The sequence below is a fragment of the Chaetura pelagica genome, unplaced genomic scaffold (assembly GCF_000747805.2).
Source record: "Chaetura pelagica isolate M959 unplaced genomic scaffold, ChaPel_1.0 scaffold109, whole genome shotgun sequence".
NCBI classification, from domain to species: Eukaryota; Metazoa; Chordata; class Aves; order Apodiformes; family Apodidae; genus Chaetura; species Chaetura pelagica.
Genome location: NW_009970725.1, coordinates 2,369,084 through 2,392,597, shown reverse-complemented (window position 1 = coordinate 2,392,597; position 23,514 = coordinate 2,369,084). Strand labels below are relative to the sequence as shown.

The window sequence follows — 23,514 nt, the reverse complement described above, 5'->3', positions numbered from 1 at the left end:
GAAACAAAGAGCAAAGAAAGCTAAAGGTAAAACAAACAAGAAACCCCAAGAAAATAAATCAAACAAAAAAAATAGAAAAACCCCTCTGCCTTTAATGGAAGGATGTTTGATGCTGTGAATGCAAGTGGGAATCTTCAACATTACTAATTGGACTCTTGTGAACTACCCATATTTTGCATAGATAAGCTGGACATGAGCTACATCACACATCTTTAAAACTGGAATTGACATTTATCCTCAGATGCATGTGCACATAGATGCATGAAATGACTGGGAGACTGTATATATTGTAGTATAGAAAGCAGACAACAGTGGGAATAGAGGTGTTAGAATGGTTAAATTCACCTTGGACTTCACATGCTTCACGCTCTGAATAAATGCAGTAGCAAAACAAGTAGCAAAATTGTCTTACTATAGATGGCACTGTATAGGTGAAACCTGGAAATTGTTTTCCGTTCAGTCTGAAGTAAATGGTAAAATTTCCTTTATTAATCTGAAGAATTAAAATATTTGGAGTTAGCTGACCTCTGCTGAGCATCTCTCTATAGCAATCTATCTCACAATCCTTTTGTTTTCTCTTGAATGCACCAAAGCTGAAAATGGGATGAGAACAGCTGTTATGTTGTATTTAGAATTTTCATTTTTCCCTTAGGAAGTTAGGAATTAAAAAAGGGAGAGACTGAGGTTTCCCTGGAGATTTGTTTGAGCTTTGGGATTTGCTGATTTGTAGATACAAACATCGTTGAAATTCTATGCCCAGAATAAAAAAAAAAAAAAGATTTTATTTTCTCCTTTGTTGAATGGTTATTTTGCTAACATTCTGCAATTACATGAGTCAATAGCCTTTTTTTCAGAAGGAACTAATCTGCAGAATCCATTGCCCCTATATTTTATTTATACATTTTATACATACTTTTTAATCAAATTGTTTTATCTGTTTTGCTGATCCTGAATTAATTTCAAAACAAAGAGTTCGAGTATTCCTTGAGTATTGAACAAGTTTTTTTTCCATTTTTCAGACTTACTTTTCTTTCAAAAGTCTAGTAGTATGGTGTAAATTTTTATCAAGTTCATCCTAAGTACAATTTCAGCATTTCTCCTACTCTTCACAAATTCCTTCTTGAAATAACTTTACCATTATATTAATTTTGGGTAGCAAATTCTGGGCTTGTGGAATTTTCTTTTTTAGTCCAGCAGGAAACAAACTCTTCTGTTCTTTTCAGTGTTAGAAAAAGGTAGAACTGATAAAAAGTCAATGTGTAGAATATTTAAATTCTGTCAAAATATTGAAAATGTAAAATGTAATTTTGTTTTAAGTTTCATGTCATGAGTTTCTGTCATTGTCCTGGTTTCAGCTGGGATAGAGTTAATTTTCTTCCTAGTATCTCATATAATACTATGTTTTGGGTTTAGGATGGAAATAATGTTAATATAGCGCACTGATATTTTAGTTGTCGCTAAGTCATGATTGTAATTTCAGCTTCCTATGCTCTGCCAGTGAGGATGTGCACAAGGAGCTGGGAGGGAGCATAGCTAGGACAGCTGACTCAAACTAGCCAACGGGATATACCATACCATATGACATCATGCTATGTATGTAAACTGGGGGGATCACTGCGCCAGGATGGGCTGGGCATCAGTCAGCAGTGGTGAGAAATTGCACTATGCATCACTTATTCCATTTATTCTTTTATTATTATTGTTATTTTTATTTTCTCTTCCTATACTGTTTTATTAAACTGTCTATATCTGAACCAATGAATTTTACTTATTTTTCTGATTCTCCTCCCCATTCCACTGGCAGGAGGGAGGAGTGAGTGAGTGGCTATGTGGTTCTTAGTTGCCAGTTGGATTTGAACAATGACAGTCATGCCTAGAATTCTTCCTTCATTTTTTTATTGTGTTTAGCTTGCTTTTCTGGCCAGCCCTGAAGAAATACATGAGTCAGATGAGTGTGTGTGCACTGATGAATCAAGATTACTGTCTGGAGCACAGGCCCAAGAGAACAAAGAGTATAGTGGTGATTACAAAATGGCTATTAAAGTGTTAGTGAGCAAAATTCACAACTCATTTCACTTAAATCAAGAAAGAGCTGTCAGATAGTGATGTATTTTTGGTTTTATGTCACTTTGGCAAAATTTACTGGAACATGTTAGTAGCAATGTGCTCTTTATGCCTCCACTATTTCTTTTATGATATTTCATTCTTTAGAGACAAGTGAATATTGAATCCAAAAACATCACATGTTGCTACAAATGATTGATTCCCCTGTCTTGACAACCCAGAAATGATTATTTGTCAAGTTCTATGATTCAAAGTGCAAAAGTAGCTGAATTTGCAAGGTACATTTTAATATAGCTGCCATTTTGTATTGAACTCAGCCCTCCAGATAATGCTGCCTCTTTTGGTACTGATGGAAAGGTTCCAATAAATTCTGTACTTACAAGGTAAAGAAATTAATATATACATGCAAACATATGAGAGAACCTAATTTTAAGCGAGCTTCTGTTACCTACATAAAGATGGCATTGTAATATGAGTAACAGGATATTTTTAATAAGAAATAATCACAGAATCATAGAATGCCAGGTTGGAAGGGACCTCAAGGATCATCTGGCCCAACCTTTCTAGGTGCTACTATAGTTTATATGAGATGGCTCAGCACTTTGTTAAGCTGAGACTTAAAACTTTCCAATGTGGGGAATCTACCACTTCCTTTGGGAGACTATTCCAGTGTTTGACTGTCCTTATGGTGAAAAATTTACCTCTTATGTCCAATCGGAATCTCCCCAGGAGCAACTTTTGCCCATTTCCATATAACTCCTTCTAAATAGGGAATGTGCATCTTCTTGGTTGCCACCCTTTAAGTACTGGAACATTGTAATAAGGTATCCCAAAAGCCTTCTTTTCTCCTGGCTGAACGAACCCAGTTTTCTCAGCCTCTCCTCGTATGGCAGGTCCTCCAGTCCTCTGATCATCTTTGTGCCTCTCCTCTGGACCCTCTCCAGCCTATCTGCGTCTCTAGAGTGGGAACTGAAATTGAATACAATGACCTCTGCCTTTTCAAGCATTTTTGATGACTAGTTCAGCTTTCCTGTGTACTAGTGAGACAATGTTATTCCTCTGCTTCTGCTTTTTAATGTGCCTGAAGAACCCTTCCTTTGAAAGACTTCAAGGGAGTCTACAGGAAGGCTGAAGAGGGGCTTTTCATCAGAGAAGATAGTGATAGGACAAGGGGTAATGGTTTTAAACTGAGAGAAGGGAGATTTAGGTTAGATATAAGGAAGAAATTCTTCACTGTAAACGTAGTGAGGAACTGGAATGGGTTGCCCAGGGAGGTTGTTGATGCCCCATCCCTGGAGGTTTTTAAGGCCAGGTTGGATGAAGTTTTGTGCAACCTGGTCTAGCGGTAGTGTACCCTGCTCATGGCAGGGGGGTTGGAACGTGATGATCTTTAAGGTCCCTTAATGATTTTATGATTCTATGTGGACTCAGATGGCTGTGGAAAGGTGGTGGGAGACATACAACATGTTTTATTAACACCTGTAGGGGAGTAGGAAAGTACCTAAATAGGGACAGTTTAAAAGAAAAAGGGGGAGATAACAAAGCCAGAAGTCCTTCGTTGAAACAAGTGGCGAAGAAATAATGCTTGTGGGAAAATGTCATGTGAGTGTTTATTGGAGTGGACAACCTGTTCTGTTTTGAATCTGGATCTGCAATGGTGGTCTTGTTGAACCTGGTGGAAGCTGCTGTAATGACAGGAGAAAAGCAGATACATTGGAGGTATTCTGTTACAGTGGAAAACAGTTACTAGATGCAGAAACCCGCTTTTCTTTAGCTTGAATAGAGACATTAAGTGATGTATAATGTCACCATTTCCAAGCTCACTTGCAATTTATGCAGTTAATTAGTGCAAAATGGTAACAAAATAATTCATTTTTTGTTGTATATTAACCCTAATTTACACTATTTTGTATAACTGTATAAAGTGGAAAGAGGAAATAAGAGCTAATACATTCAGCTTGACCTTTGTCAGTAGAAATTGTGAGCAGAAATCTCATACCCATTAAGGGATTGTATTTGTCATTGGTAATCTCAACAGCACACATAATGCAATTTTAATAGAAAAGTCTTAGAATCACAAAGTAAGTGCACAAGGAGTGCTGGGTGGTGGTGTTGTTGTGTCCACAGCTATCAGTTATCTGCAGTAATTAGGAGATATCATTAATATCAATAAACTATGATTCTAAATCAGAATAAAAAAGCTCTGCGATCTTCCAGGGAGAGTACATTTTTAGCTAGATATAGAACCATGACCGAAACCATTTAAGGTTAATAAAATACCCATTAGTAAGAATATGAATATAGGTTCAAATCAAAGCTAAAAATAAGCCATTTCATTCCAGTGAAGCATCTCTGTGTTAACCAAAACGTTTGCTTTTAAAGAGAGAATTAGTGATCAAAATTTGTCCTTTAATTACTGTTGCTGTCTTTCATTCTAAAATTGCCATCAGTGTAGTTGCAGTAACATACCTGCCAGAACTTCAAAGGTCTTTTCTTTTCAGTAGGCACCAGCTGGTTTTAAAATGTGGTATTTGAGGTTGGCCAGTGAAGTTAATGAGGTTTCCATATACCTGTGCATCTTGTTTTGGCTTCCTCAGAGTTTTCTGGAGAAGTTACTTTATGCCTTTTTAGCAATATTGCAAGTGATGCAGTGGGACTTCATGTCTACATCAGCAAGGGGATGTGGAAACAGCCCGCTATGGGAGGGGAACACTGTTTCATCTCCTCCCAGTGCAGCAGAATAATAGTTCTGGATGATAGATCAGAATAATAGTTTCAGGATGTGCTGAGCTGCAAAAATGAATGCCTGGGAAACAGGGTATTCCCATGGAGGAGAAACAGATCTAGCTTTAACAGGTCAGATAATCTGAAGAACACAATCTCTTCTTATCATTAGTTACCTACTGTAAAGTTGTTTTCAAGATGGATCGGCTTTAAAAAGAGTAGCAAAGATAAATGTAGCTCAGACTTAGTTGTGCATTTTGGCTACACAAAAAGTAAGTAGGGAGAAAGGTGGGCAAGGAGTTGTGTTTGTATGTAGGCTGCCAAGGCTTGCTTCAGGTCTGAGGCAATGTCAGGTGTCATGCTTTAGTTTTCTTTCTCTGCTTCTGATACTTATTAATATATACTTCATCTTGGAAGCCATGGCTAGGTGGTGGTACCAGCTGCAAAGGACTGAAGCAGATTCCCACATCATGAGAGGGCTTAGGAGGTCTGAAGTGTTTCTTAGTTTCTCTGAATGTAGATCAAAGTTCAGCTGTCCTGTCCTAGAACTGTTTCTTCTGACTTCATAACTATGAGAGTAAATATTACATCTTTTGGGGGCAGTGTGCTTGCATAATTACTGTTCTTACTTCCAACTGAACTATGATGAGAATTAGATATTTTAGAATAATTTATTTTAAACTGACATGTAATGCTAGTGTCACAAGGCCATCTTGCAGCATTATAAGTATTTTGTAGTAGACAGATATATTTAATACAAATTTTTAATATGGATTCATGCAAAAGTACAAGCTACTATCAATTCAATGCTTATAACTTGTTTATTTAAAAAAATACAGAAGATGCTGATTGGAAAGTTTTTAGTATTTCAGTGGTGGAAGGAAATGAGTTGCATGCTGCATTTAGGCAAAACGAAAAGTCAGCACAAGGCCTGACTGGATTGAAGCCACTTCTGTCCTTGCCCACATTTAATTCTATGGTACAAGGTAACTCTCTGCAAGTTTTCTCTGTCTTAAAAAAGCTTTATCTTAATGAAAAATTGCAAGCTTCTGATTCAGCCTTTCCCTTTCCTCTTAAAAAGACACCTATATTAATATATCAATAAGAAAAAATATTTAGTGGGAGTGACTTTGCGACCAGAACTAGAGTCCATTTGTTACTGTGTATGTACTTCTTGGTGAAGAGGTATGTGTTCAAGTTCTTATTTTTAGAAGGAGAATCCCCAAATTGCAAGAAAAGCAATGATGCAGCAGAGATATAGTGAATATATGTACAGAGATAATAAAGCTATATTCAGGAGATATCCTTAATGTAAAACTATTAATTCAGTAAATTAATACAGTGGGTTGTACTCGCTTCATTGAGCAGGAGGCAAAATTGCAGAAAAAAGTCATTGTGAAACTGGGTCAATGGAGCCTTATGAAGATGAAAAATGAACAATAGAGCTGAATTTAAAGGAACCTTAGTATTTAGTTTCAGATTCTGGTATTTGCGTCTTAATTTCAAAGTGAGGTCCTGATTTCTAACTACCTGACAACAGGAATGAAGATATGCAAAGGTATCTTAAGAGAGAGATTTATAAAACAACTTGGAGGTCCCTGGAAACCAGGGAGGATGTGATTTTTTTTTTTAAAAAAAGCTATCTTGAGACAACTGAGATTTTAATGATGTTTTTAACTTTAGAAGCTGTTAATCATAGTGGACTAAATACTGGAATGGGAGAAATAAATTGAACACGTTTCAGCCAGTGAAGGTAATTAGGAGGGGAATTACAGAAAAAACAAAGCTGGTGAGTTGCTGCATTCTCTGCAGTCAGATTTTTTGCCAGAGCATGGCTGCATGTTTGTCTAGCACATGGGTCCCATTTTACCAATTCTCTTCTTCACTTAAATTTTGGAAGCAGATGGATTGAAACTAGGTAAGGGAAAAGACTTCTGAAATAATGAAAAGGATGTTTCATTACAGGAGACCCAAGAGGCAGTTTCTGCCTTGAGTCAGAGTGCTCTGAAGGGCGCAAGTTGGAGGTGCTCACCTGGAGCTGCTCAGGGTCAGGAAGCTCTGCTGGCTCCCACTCAGAAGCTCCTAGAGGTGCCTGGAAGCTGTGCTGTTTCCAGTTGGCTCTGTAGGACAGGCACTGAACTTTTTTGGAGGTATCAGTGTCAAATATAGCTCTGAGGTTAATGAGGGTGCCTGCTCAGGTCTGCCTAGTTGACAGGTCAGGAGCTGCTTGCTGGGTTTGCTGTTCTGCAATTGAATGGGATCTCTGTTTAAAAGCAGATCAGATAACTCCAGAGAAGCAGGATTTGAACAAACAAGTTTTGGCACAAGAAACAAAGAATGCAAACTTAGGATGAAAAAAGAGTAGGGCTGAAAATTAAGTGGAAGAGTGAGGTTCTGGAACAGTATTTTAGTTAGGGAAGGAACAAAAACTTCGGCTTTTGAGGTGGTGCGTAAGATCATAAGGGACTTGACTTGATCTTATAGTGGCTCCTTTCCAGCCCTCTGACCTTTGGAAACCTGTGTGTGATGACACGTTTTGCACAATGAATGCTGGAATGTCCAAGCTGATGAAGTAATTAATTAGTATTTCAGTGCCTCTGTCATGGCTGGAGAGCAGGCTTTGTGACAGAGGAGAGCCAAGCTTTGGGAGTGCAGTTACTACTCCATCCTTCTGACCACTGGTGGTCTAGAGGCACCCATTAAGTAGTCTGTGAAAGAACAGGCAGTTTTTACTTGAGAATATGTCTGTGCCAGGAGGTGCAACCCTGAACCTAAAAGTGAGAGACCTTTTAAAAATCATGCTTATTTAAAACACTGATCAAAATAATAGATTATTATTCTGTAAAACAGCAACATTTTGTTTGCTGAAATGCTAATTATTTTACATATTTGCTTTCTCTTGCACCTAGGTGCCAGACAAGATGCTCAGTGGGTTGTGGGTATAATTGTTGTTTTTTCTCCAAAAGATGGTTATACTTAGGGGCATTGCTTAGAAGTGGACTTAGCAGTGTTTGGTTAACAGCTGGACCCTGATATTGGGGGTCTTTTCCAATGAAAATGATTCTATGATTCTATGGTGAAGTCCTGGTTTATGTGAAGGTGGATGTTGGAGCCATTGGAACTGCCATCTGAAGACTGTGGCAGCAGTACTTTAGCTGAGTACATGTAAAATAATGAGCCTCTTCAGGCATGTTTTTCTGCCTTAGAGAGGAAGATTGTAGGGCATGTCTGTTTTGTTTTCTGTTTACAAAGGTATGTTTTAGGTTCTCATATTTTGCTGTACCTAATGCCCTGGACAATTATACCCATTTTTCACTTTAATGAGCAAACTCCTGCCAGTTTTGTTTAAAAGAAAGAAAATCTTGAAATTACATTTCATGTAAGAAGTGCAGATTCAATATGAGTAATTTTATATTTACAAACCTTTATCTTTCTGTGTATAGGTAAATGTTTTATGTACTTAGTTTTTCTCTTTGAATGTAATTTTCTTCTTCAGTTTTATAAAGTTGTTTCTTTTTTCTCATCATACAAAATGAAGACATGTACAGTAATTTTACAGACTAATTATTTGAAACTTATGGTTCCACTATACTTTCAGATGCACATAGGTATAAATATATATTATACATTCTGCTGTGTTTCAAGAGAAGAAAAATTAATTTTGAGGATGTAATTATGTTCTTTATAGACAAAGTAGGTATCTCTCTTCAACCTGTTTCTGTAATTCTTTATGATAATCTGATTATCAGGCTGCCAAAGGAAAATAATCTTACAGAACCATGTTATGTGGCAACTAATGAGTGAGAAACTTCAGGGGATTGTATTGCTTTTACAATTACAGGTAATTACAATGAATTAATTACTTACAATTAATTAGCTACATAATTGGGATCCATGGACATGACAGTGATGTGGCTATTTGTAAAACAAACACATAAAGCAGTCTTCTTTCAGAATCCATTTTGGATTCTGGAAATTATTTAGTCGATATTATTAACACTACACCGAGGCTTAATTTCTGACTTTAATCTCCAGTATCCTCAATGTGTTAGAGGCTTATTGAGACACTGTGATCTCCTGCACTATAAATTATTAAAAGCCATTGTGCTCATTTATTATCTATATAAGAACACAGAAGCTCTAAGTTAGATTAATTCCTTGTTTTTAGGAATTCTTTCATGAAGTTAAATAATGAACTCCAGAGATACAGAATGGGTCTCTCTTTACCATCAATAATACATTTTAACTGGCTAGAATAATCACAATGTGTTTTAATTTGCAAAGAACTAACACTAAAGCATTCAAACTGAGGTAATTAGGTTTCATACATCCTGCATATGGAAAAGTGGAGCTCAATTACAGAAGTGTTGAATTTGTTATGACTTACTAAGTTCACTGGAAGATTTCACAAGAGAGGAGTTATCCCTTTGAAAGATTTTGTAAATTCTTAACTGAATATCAGGAAGCTGAAATACTGGCAAAGTGGTGCCTGTGATAGGACGAGGGGAAACAGCACCAAGTTACAGCACAGGAAGTCCCACCTCAATATGTGGAAAAACTTCTTTACTGTAAGGGTGATGGAGCACAGGAACAGGCTGCCCAGAGAGGTTGTGGAGTCGTCTTCTCTGGAGACTTTCAAGACCCGTCTGGATGCACCCCAGGTGTTCCTGCTGCAGCAGGGGGATTGAAATATATAATCTCCAGAGATCCCTTCGAACTCCTATGATTCTGTGATTGAGTCTATGAAAATGAATCCTTTGATGGACTGATTTAGACAAAAGCAGATGAGGTTTCAAAAAAATTCTTACGTGTATTCTAAGACTACAGTATTTTTTATACCTCTGTCCAGTTGTGAGGAACTCTTCAGTTATTGCTGTGTAGTACAGAATTCCATAGTTGCTTTACAAATCTAAACCCAATTCTTTGCAGAAAAATTCTGCAGTTTCCAATTACAATATCAATAGCATTTAATGCCTGCTGCTACTGTTAAGTAGTTACACTAAAGTAATAACTAGATAACTAATGAGAGTCTCAGTGTAATGGGTTTACCTCTTGATCCTATTAACAGGATATCAAATTTACTGTAAAATTAAAATATAGTATTGGCTAAGTAACTTTTTGAACAAATTACTATCTTGTAATGTTAATTAATATGCAATGGTCTTTTAATAGTAGATTACTGGATTATTGATGGCAACCATTTTTTCTCTTGATTATTTTTTTTCTTCATTGTCATAGAATCATTGAACCACAGAACAGTTTAGGTTGGAAGGGACCTTTGAAGATCATCTGTTCCACCACCCCTGACATGGACAGGAACAGCTTTCACTAGACTAGGTTGCTCAAAGCCCCATCCAACCTGGCCTTGAACATTTCCAGTAATGGGGCATCCCAGCCTCTCTGGGCAACCTGTTCCACTGTCCTGCCCTCACAGCAAAATATTTCTTCCCAATGTCCAGTCTAAACCTACCACCCTTAGTCCACCCTTACATCTAGTCTAAGCCTACCAGCCTTCATCACATGGGTTTTGTGTTAATCAGTTCAAGGTTGAATTCAGGCTTTTCTTCCCCTTGCACAGCTCCTCCTGTGAGACCACACACACAGTCTAAGGGTCCTGGCAGCCAGAAACCTCCTCAGAGACCCAGGAACCTGGCAAGCCTCACACTCCTTACAGCACATGGAACTGCTGCTGGTGTTGGCTTCCCTCTGTTTTTCAAATTAGTGCTTTTCTCTGCTAATTGTATTGAACAGCAAGAAGTTATAATAAGATCCAGCTGAAATGATGTAACTTCTAAAGTCAGCAATAATATGACATTGTTATTAACAGCTCGTTCCCCTAGGTGTTTCTGCCCCTTTTCCAATTACTTAAGCGAAGTGTGCTGCAAAGAAAGAGAACTCTCAAAATATAAATATATTTTGAGATTTATCAAGCAAAATCTTAAACATAACTGTATGTTATTCTCATTTGTTTATAAGGGAGAAAAACAAATTCTGAATAATTGTGGGAAGGAGGAAGTGACTGCAAATAATATCTTCTTTGATGAAGGTTTTTGTATATTTTTTGCTTTTGACATTTGCTGGCTCCCATGCTCATACATAATGACTCATTTTTAGAGGGAAATAATTGTGTTTAGAATATTCTAGTATGGTGATTTTCAAGTATTTTTTGTTTCTTGTTGTAAGAATACAGTAAGAAGGTTTTTAAGAAACGACGAGTTTCTCGAGAGTCTGCAATCTGAAATGCAATTATAATGTTGCTCTATGTCTGCCAAAGGTCTGTGATCTTTGTTACACATCAGAGTGCAGGTTTTGTGTGTATATTACATTTTTTCCTTCTATTAAAGAGCCTCTCCATGCTGAGAAAAAAGTGTTAACCCCCTCAAGGTGAAGATCATGCATCTATACTAAGCATACAATATCTGAAAAAAAGTCATTTTTTTTGTGTTTACATCTGTACTGAGTGCTGTACGATATGCCACAGGAAACTAATTTCGGTACTTAGTTATTTTATCTTGCCTTTGGGAGCTTGGATTGTGGTCTGCTGTGCTCATTAATTTCTGATACTTGCACAGTTCATTCAGCTCAGTGGAGCTTAGCAGTCGAGAAGTCCTTTATGAAATACTGTTTTTGTTGTTTAAAAGCCAAACTTACAATTACGTATTAAAAAAATAATGAAGCAGGGTAGTAAAAAGCAGAATATGAAAATGGGCTGTAACTTGAGCTATGATACTACCATTTATATAAAAGGTTTTTTAGCATTTATATTTAATGCCCTAAGAAAAGGAAAAAAGAACTTGGAAGTTAAATATAAACAAATAGCTTATAATTGAAGTAATAGCATCAGTTTTACAGAGTTTTACATTTTGAATTGTGGACATCATTTTTTTATTGCTTAGATTTGTCCATATAGAGAAAATTGCTGCAAGTTCATCCAGCTTTATTCCATAAATGGACAAATAAAGTCCTTCCCATTTATTGAGCAGATGTCAAATTTACAGAGACCTGGGCTTGTTTAACAGTGTATGTGAATCTGCAAAGAAGTACTTCCATTTCAACTGTCTGAGAAAACTTTTTTTATTCATTTAAACATAAATTGTTTCTGCTTATATAATACTACTTCGGTAATCCTATCTTTAGTATGCTTATCCTAAGTTACATTTCACAGGTGTTGTGTTGACTTACTGGGAAGAGATAAAAAGGGATTTGCTGAAGATCCCATAGGAATTTGTGGTTCATTAGGAAACTGAAAGCAGACCTCTGGAATTACACTCCTTGAGCTGTGGGGTAACCCTTTCTTTCAGTGTAAGAATGAAGGGTAGCAGAAGGGATATAATGCCTTCAGAAAAAGCAAATTTAATTAGTCTGTTAAAGAAAATGCTGGTTCCAGAAAACAAGATGTAGTATTTCTCAGCAGAGGTTATCTTGGGTATCTTTCCCTCATTGTTAGATGCTTACTTACCCTCTGGCATCCAGTAATATCTACTGAAGATTTTATCCCAAGATCCCAGTAGTATTTATCTCACACTTTAAAGATTAACCAGCTCAAATTCCTGAATATACCGGGCTTGTTAATTTGGTTGAGCCAGGTAAAATTGTTAAATCTTGATTCAGCTATTTTTTCAAAGACTTTTGTCAAAATGTAGGAACACATTAATTATTTTTTTCCTTCAAAGAAAGACCACTTTCTTATATTGTATTTCTATGCTGATGTTGTATGAATAGGATTGTTTAAAAAGAAAATTAGACTGTTACAATCCTTCAGATGTTAATCATATATGAGCTGCTGCTTTTGAAGTTTTCCCTGACTGAAATATCACCTCTTCCTAGCACACTTTTCTCTTAAAAGGAACAAATTTAATATCAAGCAGAATAAATGTGAAATTCTTTGTTCTTTTTAACTGCCAAGATTGTCTAGGTCCTTTCCATACTGGAAAAGTTTCTCACCTTAACGCAGTAAGAGGACAGATACCTTTGAATGACTAATCAGGGACAGGGAGTTAATTGCGCTCATATGATCCTGCCAAGTGTATAACTATAAGCAATTAGATAAGCCTGGGGGCTTTGAGGAACCTTTACTGTACAGTAAATGTTAAGCTGATGCTTTAGCTCCAAAACATCTTCCTAGGCAAGTTGCCCGAAGGAGAAGGAGCTGAGTTGTGCTGGAGGGATTTGCAGAGGGAGCCTCCAGCTCACTCTGGTGCAGGCTCCAGCCTCATGCCTAACGCAGGCACGGCTGCACACGGGGTTTTAGCAGGGTGCTTGTGAAGCTTCTGGATCTGGCTTCACAGGTGAAGAGCGTGTCACTCATCAGGTAATGCTGATAAGACAGTCAGACAAGGTATTGTTTCTGTGAGCGAAGGAGACTCTTGCTAAGCTCAGGCTCAGCAGGAGCTGCTCTTTTCAAGGGTCTAGCAGGGAGTGAGGCACTTTGTTCAGTGATAGGTGTGTTTGTCATGTGTAAGAGGCAGCAGTTAGGAGATCCTAATGAGCTAGGAGCTCAGCAAGAGGTTGTGTGAATCAAGAGCTCTTGTTTGTAGCAGCAGCAGATGTTTCTTCTGCGAGCAGCAGGCATGATTACTGTCTGGATGGTTTTAAGATGTGACAAGTGTTATCTGGCTGGAAATTTGTCATGCTTCACCCCAAGCAAAGACAGAATAAAGCTTGTCTGTGTAGAAAGCCTACAGATATGTCCGCCTGCTTACCGACTTTTAAAAACTAAAAATAGAGAAGAATGAGAAGCAGTTTACTTGATTTGAATCTGGAATGCTCAGTCAGGCTTAATAGCCTTTACTTGTAATAATCCTGTGGACAGAAGGAGAGATTTAGGAATATGCTTCCATCTTTATTTATGAGAAGGATTCTTTTAGTTGGTTTGACAACGTGAAGGAAGTTACAAATTCATCAAAGCTCACCTGGGTGTTCAGTCAAGGTTTACAGTCTTGATTTTTCTTCCTTTTAGAGGCTGTTGAACTATACTTCTCAACAAATTACTTTTTACTGGGGAAAAACAAAACAAAACAAAACATACCTTTCTCTAACTGCGATTAGTTTAACAAGGGAAACTCAATATCTTCCAAGTGTTGTTGAAAATTAAGCATACATTTGAAGAATCTGGTGAGATACCGTATAATTGTTTCTGCTTTCGTACCCATACCTGGATGACAAAAGTAATGGAAAAGTACAGCAAAGAGAATACAGTCTTTCTGTTATTCCTTCTGAATCTCACTGATAATTTTACTTTAGGAGGTGCTCATGAGTGGCACATCTTTTTGTCAAGTTCTCTGGCACCTGACAGACTTTTGAGGACAATTGGAACTTCAGTTTTGTTCAGTTCTTCCTGTGATCTTGAGCTCCTAGTAGTAATATGGAAGACACAATCAAGTAAGTCATGTTTATTTAAAAAAAACAACAAACAGAACCAAAACCAAACAACCAAAAAAACCAACACCACCAACAAAAAGACCAAATCCAAAATTAAAAATAGCAGAAAGATGGGGAAGGGAGACAAGTTAGTCAAGAAAGGGGAAGGAGCTTGTACAATAGTAGGAGGAGTGATGCATTTTGAATCCTGCTTGATGACCAAATGGACACCAGTGACGAGTGGCATTCCTTAAGAGTTGAAACTGGGACTGGTGTTGTTTAATATCTTTGTTAATGACATGGTCAGTAGAATTAAGTGCACCCTCAGCAAGTTTGCTGATGACACCAAGCTGTGTTATGGTCAACACACTGGAGGGAAGGGATGCCATCCAGAGGGACCCTGAAAAGCTTGAGAGGTGGGCCCATGCCAACCTCATGAAGTTCAGTAAGGCCAAGTGCAAGGTCCTGCACCTGGGTCAGAGCAATCCCAAGCACAATTACAGGTTGGGTGGAGAAGGGATTGAGAAGAGCCCTGAGGAAAAAAGTTTGGAAATTTTGGTTGATGAGAAGCTCAAAATGAGGCAGCAATGAACCTTTGCAGTCCAGAAAGCAAATCTTATCATGTGCTGCATCAAAAGAACATGGCCAGTAGGTCAAGGGAGATTATTCTCTCCCCTTACTCTGGTCTCATGAGACCCCACCTGGAGTGCTATGTGCAGTTCTGGGGCCCCCAAAACAGGAGGGACATTGAACTCTTGAAGTGAGTCTAGAGGAGGGCCACAAAGATGATCAGAAGACTGGAGCAGCTCTGTTATGAATACAGTCTGAGAAAGTTGGAGTTGTTTAGCATAGAGAAGAGAAGGCTCTGGAGAGACCATACAGTGGTTTTCCAGTATTTGAAGATGGCCTACAGGAGATCTGGGGAGGGTTTTTTTACAAGGGCATGCAGCAGTAGAAGAAGAGGGAACAGTTTTAAACTGGAAGAAGGTAGATTTAGGTTAGACATTAGAAAGAAATTATTTTGTGTGAGGGTGGTGAGATGCTGGCACAAGTTGCCCAGGGAGGTTGTGGATGTCCTCTCCCTGAAAGTGTTCAAGGCCAAGCTGGATGGGGCTTTGAACAACCCGATCTAGTAGGAGGTGTCCCTGCCCATGGCATGGGTTTTGGAACTAGATGATCTTTAAGGTCTCTTCCAGCATAAACCATTCTATAATTCTATGGTTTCAAATCTGGTAAAATGATAATCCTCTTAGCTCTCCTCTTCAACCTCTAATAGCAAGACTGAGGTGAGGATCCTGTGTTTCCAGGCAGGGAGCAGATGCTGTGTTTCAAGGCAGATTGCTCTAGTACGTCAAGCCATGTCAGTTATATTTTCTGTATTACCTCAAACTTACTTTAAAGTTTCCGAAAGCTTTAATGAATGGAATAGGCCATCTCCATGCCAAGAGTTATTTGAGGCTAGTGTTGTACCCTGTACTTCTGTTTTATTCTCCTCTTCTTTTCAAAGATTATTTTAACATAGACCTTCAGTAGCTATATGAGATGAATTTGTATTTGGCTAGTCCAGTTTATGTTCCCTCTGGACAGAGTTTTTATTCTGGACCTGTTTCACCTTTGTAAACCTTAGTTTTTGCACAGGACATCTCCTAGTGATATGTGGAGTAAGGAGGAAAAGTGACAAACTCTTGTCATGAGAATAACAAATCTCAAGGTGATTTCTGAATTATTTAGATTTAAGTGCTGACTGTCATTAAATGGATATAGAAAAGTATTACCTATAATTTATTTTCATCTTTTTTTTATTGATGGGAGGGGAGACTGCATTTCTACTGGAAGACTGAAGCTTTAGAAAATATGTCTCTGGAAGCTAGATAATATAAATGCTTTAGTTGTTCTGTATGCCCAGCACACTAAAACATACTTAATTTAGTGATCTCTGCCACTTTAAAACATGTGTGTTGAGTAAGCTTCCATCTCTGGAAACATTCAAGGTTGGGTTGCATGGGACTCTTAAGTAACCTGATTTAATTAAAGATGTCCCTGCTTATGGCAAGGAGGTGGGACCAGATGACCTTAAAGGTCCCTTCCAACCCAAACCATTCTATTGTTTTATGATCCTATGATATTTTGGTTTACGCTGAATAAAACAAATCATATAGACTTAGGTTAGATATTTGGATGCCTTACAAAATTGAAGTAAGAATGTAAATATCCTTGTTGTCTGGTTGTACAGACAATTTCATGTAATTTCACATCTTCATCTGGATGAATTTATATATGCATGTGTATATCCTGTTGGTATGCATCATGATGGTGAAAGCTGGTGAAAAAAAATGTGACTTACCTTACTTTTGCCCAAATTAGCTTAACAAATATCTTAAATTAATCTCAAGATAACTATTTAAAGAAAGTTAAAAAAAAAAATAAAAAAATACTGGAAAATACATGAAAGCCATGATTCATTAGAAATAGTACTGCAGTACATATAGAAGCTGATATGGGGATACTGACTTTTATACGTGAAGGGAAGAAAATGCGTTTTTTTCATATGTCACAGTGGGAATACCCAAACCAGCTGTCCAGTGATACCACCGCTGGAGGAAATAGTTAATCATGTTGAGATGCTTGTATAGCTAACTCTGAGTGGATTACAGTGCACAACATCAAAAAATTACTTATCCAGGTGTAAAAAAGAGGAAAAATGTCAGACTGATTTTGGTGATGGTTGGATTTCAGAGTACTCAAAGTATTAGTTTTAGTTTGTTGTGGTTTTGTTTTTTCTTAAATCCTTTTAATGTATTGTTGATTTTTCTTTAACTTAACTGAATGTGTCAAATTAATATATATTTCACACATAAATGTATCTATTGGTTTGAAAAGTACAATTACTGAAACACAATGAAAACCAAAAAAACACTTGTCATAGTGCGGGAGGAAATATCTGAGAAGGGATGAAGAGGCTTCTTATTTAACATGTTTGCCTATGGTTTTGTCAGCCATAGAGACAGTAATAATGCATTTTTGTATCAAATATGAAAAGGGAAAGTGATGGATCTGTGTGAAATAAAACCATCTAGGAAAAGAGCAGGATGACTTTGCACTAGTTCTGTTTTGAGAGCTCCATATAGAATGGTGGGATGTTGGAATTTCCTGTGAAGTTCAGTATGGCATCTTGTTTTATATAACTGAAAAGATAACTTTTCCACATCTATTTGTTTAATATATTATCAGGATCCTGAAGAGATACAGACATGTTTGGCTCCCATACTGCATTCAGCCTTATATAGAACCATGAAGTTAAAACTTACCTTGCATTAAATGCCATGGTATAACAGCCTTGGTAATTTTTCAGTGCATCTGTGGATTATGAGAATGGAGAGTATAATTAAGCAATTGCCTAGGAGACTGAAAAAAAATAAGGTATTTTTTTTATGTTGTAAAGGCTTCTATGGCACCATATTCATCCTTAGTATAAGACACACATACAAAAAAAGATGGCTGAGCTTAGAAAAAAGAAGGTAATACAGTGAGTCAAGACCAGACTATAGGCTAATGCTTTCAAATCCCTCTCAAGCACTGTCCCTGGACTTCAGTGTGGCACATACACTTAACCTGTGTGATTTCCTTCTGCAAGCCCCAGCAGAGATGCTATAATTGTTCAAAGAACATTTCTGACCAAAAAGACCAGAGGTCTCAGACGGATGTCTTACAAGAACAGTGTTTTAGAGTGAATTGAAGCTTCTTGAAAAGAGCCTTAGGCTTTCTATTTCTGAGATACACAAAGACTGTAAACAAGTTACATATGCTGCTTGCTTGGTGCCAGATGCTTGCAGCCAGGTTAGTTCAGTCTTTAAAAGCTGTAGGGAAGACAATGTAAGTGTATCCTGATTTATATTTTTTATGGATTGTTATTTTTCATAATGCTGTTGGAAGGCTGAAAAAAGAATTGGTCCATGTGAAGGTTATAAAAACATGAATCTACTAGACTTATTTCCCTTTGGTTTTTTGTCATAACGAAGAAGCAAATTCTGGAAAAAAAAATCATACTCTACCTTATAAATCAGGAAAAGTGTCTATTATGATGAGTATGCTAGGCCTTGAAAAATAAACATACATTTGTAGTTGGCTGTGATTCTCTTCACAGCCTAGTGACAGGGCACAAACTGCTGATGGTACTGTTTGTCAGAATCTAATCTACAACATTAGCCCATAGTTATCGTTGGATGAAACTCGTTGTTTTGGTTTTGTTTGGTTTTTTTTCCTGAAATTGTCTAACTAGTGTATACCATGAATATGCAGTGGTGCTTTCATATATTCACTTGTACCAATGAGTAGGCTGCATAGAAGAGTGCATTGAAGGGTGTATTTGAAAAGCACGTATTGCATGTTTTCATAAGGTGACACTTGACGTCTCATGAACATGAAATATACTTACTCCTTGCATCCTTTTCAAGTTTTAATAATTCAGTTTCATGTAGGAAATGTAGTTAGCAGGAATTACTAAAAAGTAACAACTTATAGCCTAAAAGCCAGATTGTGCTTAGCACTTGCATTGATATAAAGAAATAAGCAACTGTCTTTCCTCCTGTGCCTTATGACAGCCTTATTGAGCCATCTGTGAAATCTGTTGGAAGACAACTTTCACATGTCTTCCCTTGCATCACTCCTGAAGATAGTCACTTCTAAAAAATTACCGTCTTTAAAGATCATTTATGTAATACAACTCGGCTTACTAAAATATGTTTGGTATATGAACCAATCTGATGCATCATAGATTTATAAGTAAAGTGCCGTTGAAATTAAGCCATGCATTGGCTAATTAGACATATTTTATGTAGTGAGATGACATGTTTGACAACTTAACTACCAGTCTTGCAAAGTTAAGAATGTAAACTAAACTTATAAGGGGTGGTAGGTGACAAAGGTGGGGCAAAGAGGCTCACTAAGCGATTATAGATTTTTTTTCTTAGCTAAAATCTTATGATGGCATCACAACTTCTTAAAAGTTCAGTTTATTATGTATTTTTCCTTCTACTCTTACAGTTCATGTGCCAGCTTAGTAAATTACTGTGAAGGATGACAGACCTGCTGTGGATCTAGTGTATGGTGTTGCATCAGTTCTGAGTTATGATAAAGTGTATTTATGGGAGAAATTCTGATTCTCTTGCTCTTGAACCCTCATACTTGGAACATCTCTGGCCTGTTTGCTTTATCTGAAAATATTTTTTACAGCAAAAGCAAATAATTACACTAATTTTACTGGCACGGTGGTATGAAGGAGGAAGTGCTGATGTCAGTGTGACCTGGTTAATCTTCCTGGTGAATCAGATCTTACTCATTTCCATCTACCATTTTGCTTACGTTGTGCTAGGAGTTATTCCTGAAGCAGTTAAGAGTTACAGCATGAAAGGCAAAGACTTGAAGCAATAAGATTTTTTCCTGGTTAAAATTTTATCTTTTGGTTCTCATGAATGTAGCACATTGTTCCAGTGAATACAAAATTCAAGAAATACATATGATTCTCTAGAGTCCTATAAGTCAATAAAGAGTAAGGTGTTTTGTAAATAAATGTACATTATTCAATGTTGTTGGAGAGGAGATAGTGATCCCACACCCAAAACCCCTCTGCAGTGCTGAAGTAGACCTGTCACAGTTTGCTTTTAGGGTTCGTCTTAACTTGCTTTACCAGAAAGTTAACTTAGCATTGAAGATGATCAGCTATATTATTGGGACTTCAATTATTAGTGGACTACGTGGATTGGGGAAATATTTTGTGACATATGGTGTGCCTTTGGAGACAGAGTAATGCAGTTAAGGCTTAGGGGTGCACCTCTGTGCGTATGTGCTGAAGTCTTTAAAAGTTATGCCCTTAACATACTTTTATCTGTGGAGAAACTGATCAGTTTTATTGATTAAAATGTAAAAGTTGTCAATAACTTAAGTGGGCAGTATGTTCTCAGAAGTCTAGCATGCAGGAGGCATGTCTGGTGTCACCTGTGACTCTGGGTTGTTCCTTAGTAAGTTCTTTGCATTTGAAGGCAAAGGAACAAATTGTGTCAGATACTGAACTGCTCTGGTTGAGAAGGAGTACAAACAGGGCAAACTAAGATAAGCATTTGAAGTCAAATGACATGTAAAGATTCAGCTTTAGCTTAGCTGTAATTAATTTAGGAAACTGTTATTGTCTTGTATAATTTTGTTTTGCCTGGTGGTTGTACTAACATATGGATTAATTGTTCATGTGTTCACATAAACCCTTCTCAGATGCTGATGCTGGTTAATTTACATGGATTCTCCAGTCTTTTTTATTAAGAGTGAAACACCTTAAAATAGAATGATGTTTTTCCAGTGTCACCTGTGAAGGTCAAAAATTGGTACATTGGAAGCACTCTTTAAAAAAGGCATTTGAGGTTATTAGTTGTATTCACTACTTTCAAAAGTATTACATGACCCATTCCAAACTATCAATATTTCTATTCATTTGTTTCTTAGCTTATTTTAATGCATTTTAATATTAGAGAAATTAGTGATACAAGTTTTTGGTATTGTCCCATTTTCTCATTTCAAATACAGATTGTAGTGTTTAAATTCATGGCAATGGACGCAATGAAGACGAGGAGTTTGATTACTCATATAATGAAGCTTGATAAGGTTACAGACAAGATTACATGCTGAGGCTCCTTAAAGTTGCTAGAATTTATCCGCAGTATCTGAGGAGAATTCTTTCAGCCTTATCCTACAGTCTGGTGAGGAGATATCCCACTGTTTAAAAAACAGGCTGCTTCTTTATGTAATAAATAATTTCATTGCTTTTGAGGGTGGTTTCTTTTCCTTTTTTCCTTTTCTGGTCCTTCCTGAGAAGGCTAGCCACATTGGACTCAGATGTATAGTAGACTACAATAAAATTTAATGATGTTAAAGTCTTGTTAAGTACCTGGCTTCTGTGCTTTGTCTGCAAACTTACTTGGCTTACTTTTGTTAGCCATTGCTGTCTCTTTTATTCTTTGGACCAGAGTTTGCTGTTGAGAATCATGTTTTTTAGAAAAGAAAATCCCTGCAGTGTATATTGGTACAGAAGGGAAGCAGTTGGGATTTGGGGACCTTGGGTCATAGTGGACTGTGGAGTTTGAAAAAATAGTTGGTCATGTGTTATATGGGATACATAGCATATATGTTCACTTGACCCTTTTGGATTAAACAGCTTTTGCAAAATGGATTGATATTGCTTGAGTTAGATGATCAGGAATTTTTTTTTTTTCCTAAAATTAGGATTTTAAAAATTGTAGCTTTGATGTAGTGTCTAGTATCCATATGGAACAGGATATTATTTTCAGTAGATTGTCCTCAGAAAGTGTTTTCTTCAGCCTACTTTTTGCAGTGTTGTCACTTAAAAAAGAAATTAGGGACATAAATCAAAAAAAGTTTTTTTTTGATTTTTAGGTACTGGATGCAAGTGATCTTGGATGCATCATATTCCTACACATGGAAGCCTGAAGGAGAGCATAATTTAAGGTTGTCACTGTGTTATAAGATTCTGTGTTTTATAAAGTTATCACTGCTGCTTGAAGCTCTTATTTTGGGGAGAATTGAGAAAATACCTTCCATTAGACTTCATCAGATGCTTCGAGTATTACGGCAGGAATTAAGTTGAACGAAGGTTTTGTGACATTTTTGTAAGAGTGGCTTTAATTAAAAATTTCTCAACATTACCAAAATTGCATAATATTTCATTATTTATTATTATTCTAATCACTGTATCACTGCATCAGGTGTCTGAAAAAAAAAAGGTGGTGCTCTTGCACTGCTTTCCTGTCAACAGTAGTAAATCAATCTGAAAGCAAATAATTATAGTTCACAATACGTAAAAATAATTAACATGTTTTAATTTTAGAAGAAAAAAATACCCATTTATGTTTGTCAGATTTATATTTATTACATTTTTAACATTCCTGGGCAATTTCAGTTTTCTTTGCTTTCAGTGACCTCGAGGTGGGACTTCCACACCCTGAGATTTAAGTATCTCCCAGATAAATTTCAAGTGCTACTTGTTACAAAGGGAGAAGGTTTCCCTAACATCAAGAGTTGACAAACTCTGCCTCATTATGCTCCTTGCTTCTTTTTATATGAAGAATGTTTTATCAAGGTTTGCCATGTTTCTAGCCTGGGACTGTAGAGGTATACACTGTTAGCTGCTAGGATAAGATAACTCTTTTTTTTCCTTGTGCTTGTATGGTGGGTGGCCTCCACCATAAAAGGCTACCTAAAAGCTTGAACTTGATTTTCAGTTTAAAAGAAAAGAAAAAAAAAATATGAAAAAGGTGCAGCTACAATGTACATACTTACATCCAAATTCTACAGTCCTGTATGAAGAAATCTTAAGTACAAGGAATTATAGTACTTAAAGCATTTTTGTTGTACATTACCATTTATCATATGCAAAATGCAAGCATCTTTTCCTCTTTCAGGGACGCAACAGTCTTCTTTTAACTGGCAAGATAGTAAAAAATGAGAGAAATTAAAATAATAACTTACTTTCTTCGCTGCTGTTCTCTAGCTTATGAAATCAAACTAACATTTCCCTATAGTCTTCCTTGATTTTATGTGATCATTTCCTTTAGCAGGCTAGACTGTGTATTTTGGTCTCCCACCCAAAGGACCAAGTAGATCCCTGCTGTAGGGCTCTTGGCAGTGCTATAGTCCAGAGAAGTGCAGAACAGCTGATCAGGGGGCTCTTCGGGAGCCATTAGCCATTGTCTGGTTGCCCTCTACTGATGCACGTGGACTTTTCTGTCCTATGTTCTTCTCTTGTATTTTCTAATCTAATCAGTCTTTCTCCTTCACACCTAGGCTTCAGGGTAGACTTTTTTTCTCCTTTATTTTGTATTATAAAATGACTCATGATTGCAGAATATAGCTGTACTGCATTTTAAATATATTGCATTTTCACAGGAGAGTAGGCAATCCAGAAGTGAATCTGTGTGAGAAGGTTTAATCTAGAATTTTTCTTACATTAAAATTTAGGCTACTTTAGTAAAATTTAGTATCATAAAACAACAGTCTTTTTAATTCTGTATGTAGCATTACTTTTACAACCATGTACCTGGACTGTTGTGGCTCAAATTCTGCTTCAGATAACTAAATGAGAAGGTAAAACAAACCTGTTTATGAGTGGGTCTTAGAAAGCACTGAGGTTGCAATCTCCTAAAACATTTATACTGAACTGTTCTTATCAGTATGAAGATTGTGTTATCTGCTCTAAGTTGCTACATATTTCATGTCACTACAGACAAAACCTCTTTTCCAGATTTTCAAGTCCCTGTATGTTTACTTACTGCTGCAAAGACTTTGCTGCTTTGAATCATGCAG

General features: G+C 36.9%; 1 protein-coding gene across 1 annotated transcript in view; it reads left to right on the top strand.

Annotated features, from left to right (window-relative positions):
• The window catches only part of SNTG1 (syntrophin, gamma 1), a 330,610-nt gene that overhangs the window by 62,483 nt on the left and 244,613 nt on the right, over window positions 1–23,514 (top strand). The gene's annotated exons all lie outside the window — the stretch shown is intronic.